Raw genomic sequence first — 6,833 nt, 5'->3', positions numbered from 1 at the left:
TGAAGCTCTGCTCAGGTACTGCCCCCTGGCTGCCCTTGTGAAAGAGCCCCCTACAGGTCTTATGTTGATGTCTCTCTCTTACTGTAAGTGGCCAACTGGACATCTGTAATTTCTGCAATCAGCTTGGGGCAGTGATCAGTCCCAGGATGGTGTGGGTACAGCACAGGGCCGATCCGCCCTATAGGCTCACTATGCAAGCCGCTTAGGGCCCCGCAAAGCTGCGGAGGACCCCCCAAAGTACTAGAGGCCCCGCCTGGTGAGAAGTAATTTTTGGCCCCTCACCCCGCTTCTTTTCAACTTTAATGCGACATGTAATTTTGCTTAGGGCCCCAGGGAGGTCAGGATCGGCACCTAACCTCTCTGATCTGCAGCTTCCTCCACAAATCATTGGAGTCAGCAAGTATCGCCCCCCCCCTCATATGGATAGGAACACATTTCGGGGCCTTGCCCCACTATCAGCTTAGCAACCAGATCCCATGCTGAGTCTTACATTTCATACATTTAGAACTTACAGCCAAGGATATAACAACTCTAAGCAAACAATACATAATTTGAATATCGATACAATTAAATACAGTTAATAATTTTGTTGGGATTTCATGAATGATAAATAATAATTCTGTTTGTTTTTTAAAATGACTTATTTTTCTCTGTTGACTAATGGGGTTGCTATACTGTATGTACATATGTATAAAGAAGTATAAATATGCCATATAAAGTGATTTATATATTCAGCTAATTTACTAAGTTCCTAACTTACAGCCAAGGTTATAACAACTGAAAGCAAAGTTATACAATACAAATAAAATAATTGGAAAATCAATACAATTAAATGTAAATAATCTGTTGAGATTTCATAAATGCCTGGCATTTAAAACTATTTTTTTTAATGTTTGATATATTGGTCTGTATTTTTGGTCTTAGCTAATCTATTGTTTTCTATTTTAAATTCTTCATTTAGCCAAGGTTATAGCAACAAATTTAAGCAAGATTATAAAATAAAATCATTAGAATATCAGTACAGGTATGAGTGTAAGAATGAGAGTATGGTTGTGGGAAGATGGGAGAGGAGAGGCCACAGGTGTAGCCCCACGGGGGAGCCCAGGTGGGCAGGGGGGGGAGGGGAGAGGGAGGGGGGTTTGGGGGAGAGGGAGGGGGGGCTGGGGGGGAGGAAGCTGGGAGGGTGTTCTGAGAAAGGGAGTTATCTTAATTAATACAGGAAAAAGGAGGAGTTGTAGCCTGCATGGCTGTCTGGAGGGGGGGGAGGGGGGAGGGCGGGAGAGAGAGAGGGGAGGGGGAGACCAGAAGGGGTGGCTCTCTATCTACTATCTCTACTTTTGCTACTTTTGCTACTCTCTATAATTGCTCGCTTCTCTACAGTCTATGGCATTGAGGGTTAGATCATGGAACGTACATGGACTGGGGGACCCCATTAAGAAAGCCTTGGTACTAGCGTCAATGGACGGGAGGGGGCCGGGGATACTTTGCCTACAGGAGACACATCTTACTAAAGATACAATGGCCCAGTTGGGCTCACGGAAATTTCCATTTCGCTATCATTCAGTTCACTCCTCTTATTCGAGGGGGGTGAGCATAATGGTGGGAAAGGATGTGCCATTTACCTGTGAGAAAAGCTGGATTGACGATCAAGGTCGGTACATATTTTTGGCCTGCTCTATCGGGAACAGGCCATTTGTACTAGCCAACATTTATATCCCCCCCCCCTTTAAATTTGACATCCTTCAGAGGCTGGTCGAATTTATGCTTGATAAAAACGATATCCCCCTGATTGCGGTAGGCGACTATAACGAAGTTCTAGATAGAGCCTATGATAGATTCCCTCTGACACACGAACCAAAGCTAGAACAAGTGAGCCGATTGACCCAATTCCTAGACGAGACAGGACTATTGGACATCTGGCGCACTCGCCATCCTGATATCCGACAGTACTCTTGTTTTTCTAGATCCTATTCTACCCTGTCGAGAATCGATTTGGCCTTGGGCAATGAGTTGGTAATGGATTTGGTTGAGAAGGTAGAGTATGGGCCAAGGGGGGTCTCGGACCACTCACCTTTGGAGTTAGTTATTAGGACAAACGTGAGAACTTCTCCAAGAGAATGGAAAATTAACCCATGCTGGCTTGAGTTGCTGGGCGAACCACAGGTACTTCTCAATAGCCTGAAGGAATACGTGCAAATAAACTCAGGCTCGGCAAAGCCTGGAGTGGTCTGGGACTCGCTGAAGGCCTACTTAAGGGGCTTGTTGATTCAGAGTGTGGCTAGAGTGCGCAGAGAGTCCAGGGCATGGGAGGAGGATCTAAGGAGTGAAGCGATGGTTGCCGAACAACGATATATCGATGCCCCGTCTCTAAACGCCCAAAAAGAGTGGCTGGACAAGCAAGAGGTTTATAGAATGGCGACTATGAGGAAAGCACAGAATCATCAAATATTCCAGAGACAAACCCAATTTGGGGAAGGGGAGAAAGTTGGACGAGTGTTGTCCATGCTGATACAGGCCAACTCTTCCTCTTCTAATATTGTAGCAATCAGGGCCCCTGCAGGAGATATTCGTACTGAGGGTAGGGAGATAGGACATGTATTCTATGATTTTTATAAATCTCTTTACAAATCCAAGGGAGGAAGTGAAGGTATGGAGTCCTTTTTTCGTGGAACTCCGGTTCCAACTCTGTCAGACGACGATAGGGAGAAATTGGAGTCCCCTGTTACATTGGAGGAACTCCGGCTGGTGATGGAGGGGATGTCTAACCATAAATCGCCTGGCCCTGACGGTCTCCCAATAGAGATCTATAAGCGGTATGGTGCAATTTTGCTACCAGAACTGCTTCAGACATTGGAAAGCGCGTTTCTGGAGGGACAGCTACCGTCCTCTATGATGGAGGCAACGGTTGTGGTAATCCATAAGGAGGGAAAAGATAAATTAGACCCTTCCTCTTATCGCCCAATTTCATTGCTCTGTACAGATGCAAAAATCCTTGCCAAGGTACTGGCAAACCGTTTAAAAGGGTGCATTGAGAGCCTTATCCATTCTGACCAATCAGGGTTCATCCCGAACAGGTCAACTAGCATAAACATCAGAAGAGCTTTCCTAAATATCCAGATTCCCACTGACATCGATAGGCCTAGAGCTCTGTTGGCTTTGGATGCTGCCAAAGCATTTGACAGCATCGAATGGCCATACCTATGGAAGGTATTGGAAAGTTTTGGATTTGGTCCAATATTTACCAAGTGGGTCAAACTCTTATATAACGAACCAAGAGCAAAAATAAAAATAAACGGTGAAGCCTCAGATATATTCAAACTTGAAAGAGGAACGAGACAGGGTTGTCCCCTTTCCCCACTCTTGTTTGCATTGGCAATGGAACCTCTTGCTATTAAAGCTAGACTAAACAAAGATATACTGGGGTTTAGAAGGGGCGCGGAGGAAGACAGGATATCGCTCTATGCGGACGATGTCTTGTTTTTCTTAGGAGATGTGGATAGATCGCTGGCTCCAGTGGTCCGTATGGTAAAGGAATTTGGAAGGTTTTCGGGACTGATTGTCAACTGGGATAAATCGGCTCTACTTCCAATAGATCCAATAGGGGAACAGACAACTGCCGAGATACCCCAGCTGAGAATTACAACAAAACTGAAGTATTTAGGGGTTTGGATTACTAGCGAGGCTAAGGAGTACACCAGTAACAATATAGCTCCACTATTGTTAAAACTGAAATTAAAAAAAGACATTTGGAACCGGCTCCCCCTCTCTGTAGCTGGGAGATGCAACCTGATAAAAATGATCTGGCTCCCCCAGATACTATATGTGCTACACAACTCTCCAATCTGGTTAAACCAAATATGGTTTAAACGATTTGAAACATTATTTAGGGAGTTAATGTGGAAGGGAGGCCAGTCCAGAATCAGATTGCAGACGATGCAGCTCCCGGTGAAGGAAGGGGGGATGGCGGTTCCACATCCAAGATCATATTTCCTGGCGGCTCAGTTACAGCAATTAGCGGGCTGTGGCAACCTAAATTTTGGTAATAACTGCTTTAGGTTAATGTTATTAAGGGCCCCACATAAAATTCTAATAGAAGCCCTGGAGGCAAACTCATTTGTCTACCAATGCCCGACTATAAGGCTAATTAACAAAGTGTGGCGGACTACGAAAGCTTTGTTGGGCTATATTGGGATAACTGAGTTTGCTCCCCTTTCGCACAATAAGAACTTAATGGAACTTAAAGATTTAGAAATTCCCAGAATTTGTGAGATTCAAGGAATAACACGGCTTCTACATATGTATGAGGGCAACCTTATTAAAACGTTTTCGAAACTGAGAGAAGAATATGATGTACCAAACAAAACTTTTTTTAGTTATCTACAGATCAGACATGCCCTCCAGACCCAGTTTAAGGCTTACCCAATGATTAGGACACATATTCCTGCGCTTCTTAAGACAATTCAAACGAATATCACGAAAGGCCAAATCTCAGTACTATATGACCAACTCGGCACTAAATCTATAAGCCAAAGTGGGGCGTCTAAGAGCCGAGAAAGATGGGAAAAAGATATTGGGTTGCTAACCTCGGAGCAATGGAACGATATTTTATATAGAGGGACATTGGTGTCAATCGCTCCAGCACAGAGATTGTCCCATTTATTTCTATTGCACCGGGTTTACCATACCCCTAAAAAAATGTTTTTTCTAGGTTGGAACCAGAGTGATGAATGCCCCAGGTGCAAGACATCTGGGGATCTTATTCATATGTTCTGGAGATGCCCGAAGCTTTTTAGATACTGGACAGAAGTGATAAACAGGATTAACAAAATTTTTAAAACTTCCTTAGAGCCGGAGGCTATAACCTGCTTGTTAGGAGGTATGGAAGACCATAGAATTCCCCCAGGAGCTATGGAAAGTGTACTTAGGTGTTTATTCCAAGCTCGGAAGCTGATAGCTCAGAGATGGCAAGCGCATGCCCCGCCATCTGTTGAAAACTGGGTTGAAACAATCAACGCTCTGATATGGTGTGAAAGGGTGGCCTTTATTAAGCAGTGAAACTATTGTAGATTTAGAAGAGTGTGGGGGCCGTGGCTAAGAGAAATGGGATTCCCCTTGGATAGATAATCGGTACAGGGGGTTTGAAAATCCTTTTTCCCCATTGGGTGCCAAAACTTCTTCATAGCTGTGGACTGTTGTTGAGGAAAAGCAAGGTCTCCCCACTCTCCAACACTTTTGGCTTGCTTACTGGCAATACCCCTCGGGCTTTCTTTCTCCTGACCTCCTCTTAATCTACTCTCCTGTGTTTGGATCACTAGACAGCCCGGATGAGGATACCTCTTACTAGGTTTTCCTCTCCTTTTCATTTTTTTCTTTTTTTCTTCTCCTTTAAACTCCTATAATGTTAATGGGGGGGTGGAAGGGGGGGAGGGGAGGGGGGAGGGAGGGAACATATGAATCTAGCTGATTTATAAATTATACGATTGCTTTATTCATGTATATGGTGTATTGATAATGTGTATCATCTACTTGTAATTTGATACACTTTTTTTGTATAAAAAGAAAACGGAAAACAATAAAGAGAAATTAAATCTAAAAAAAAAAAAAAAAAAAAAAAGAATATCAGTACAGGTAAATACAGGTAAATACAAATAATTTGTTGGGATTTCATAAATGGCAAATAATACTTATGTCTGGTATTTAAAATTCATAATTTTTCAATGTTGTCTAATAAACTGGTCTATATTTTTGGTCTTGGCTAAATTACTGTTGTATTTATTCAACTTACAAGCAATATTATAACAACAACTCCAAGCAAAGTTATAAAATAAAAATACAATCCTTAGAAAATTCATACAATTCAATACAGCTAAATACAAATACTTCTGGTGGGATTTCCTATCTGATATATTTATTATATCTGTTGTTTAAATGTCCTTATTTTTCATTGGTGTCTAATGGTGTCTCTATGTGTAAATATGCATCGAGAAGTATACATATGCCATATAAATTAGTTTATATTTCCAGTCTTAGATAAATTACTGTTCCCACTCATCACTGTTTCTAATTTTTTATTTGGCTAAGACTGATAAAATAGGAATAGTAATTTAACTAAGACTGAAAATATGATTATTTTTTCTAAACCCTGAATATCTTATGTACAGTAAAACCTTGGTTTGAGAGTAACTTGGTTTGAGAGCGTTTTTGCAAGACAAGCAAAATGTTTTAATACATTTTGCCTTGATATACAAGCAATGTCTTGATATAAGAGTAGCGTCATGTCACAACTGAGTATAAAAAAGAAGAAAGGAGCCTCTAAGGCCTCGTACACACGGGCAAACATGTCCGATGAAAACGGTCCGCCGGACCGTTTTCAGCGGACATGTCCCCTCGGAGATTTTTGTCTGATGGTTGTACACACCATAATACAGAAATCCACGCGTACACGATACGCGGTGACGAGGCCGCGCCGTCGCGACGTGTGCGGCCCTGGAAGTTCAATGCTTCCACGCATGCGTCGAAGTGATTCGACGCATGCGAGGGATGGCGGCCGCTCGGACATGTACGGTAAGTCTGTACAGACGACCGAACATGTCCGACGGACAGGATTCCAGCGGGCATGTTTCTTAGCATGCTAAGAAACATTTGTCCGCTCGAAAACTGTCGGGCGGACAAATGTACGCTGGAAACCTGTCCGATTGGCCGTACACACGACCGAACATGTCTGCTGAAACTGGTCCGCGGACCAGTTTCAGCAGACATGTTCGGTCGCGTGTACGGGGTCTAAGTGTAGAAATATGGTTACATTTAATGAAGGTACAACATTTAGCAACTTA

At 42.9% G+C, this 6,833-nt stretch overlaps 1 long non-coding RNA gene across 2 annotated transcripts; it reads left to right on the top strand.

The window, feature by feature from the left end:
• The first annotated feature begins 291 nt into the window (after positions 1–291).
• On the top strand, positions 292–5,754 carry LOC120915507. 2 transcript variants are annotated; one of them, XR_005743887.1, is made up of 2 exons: positions 292–1,024; positions 5,639–5,754. It is a non-coding gene; the product is annotated as an uncharacterized LOC120915507 (long non-coding RNA). The 2 variants fall into 2 exon arrangements; XR_005743888.1 differs by having other exon boundaries at positions 5,629–5,754.
• Positions 5,755–6,833: the final 1,079 nt, after the last annotated feature.

The sequence above is a fragment of the Rana temporaria genome, chromosome 10 (genome assembly GCF_905171775.1).
Source record: "Rana temporaria chromosome 10, aRanTem1.1, whole genome shotgun sequence".
Lineage (NCBI taxonomy): Eukaryota > Metazoa > Chordata > Amphibia > Anura > Ranidae > Rana > Rana temporaria.
Note: the sequence above shows the minus strand (reverse complement) of the source record. Positions and strands in the feature narration are given on the sequence as shown.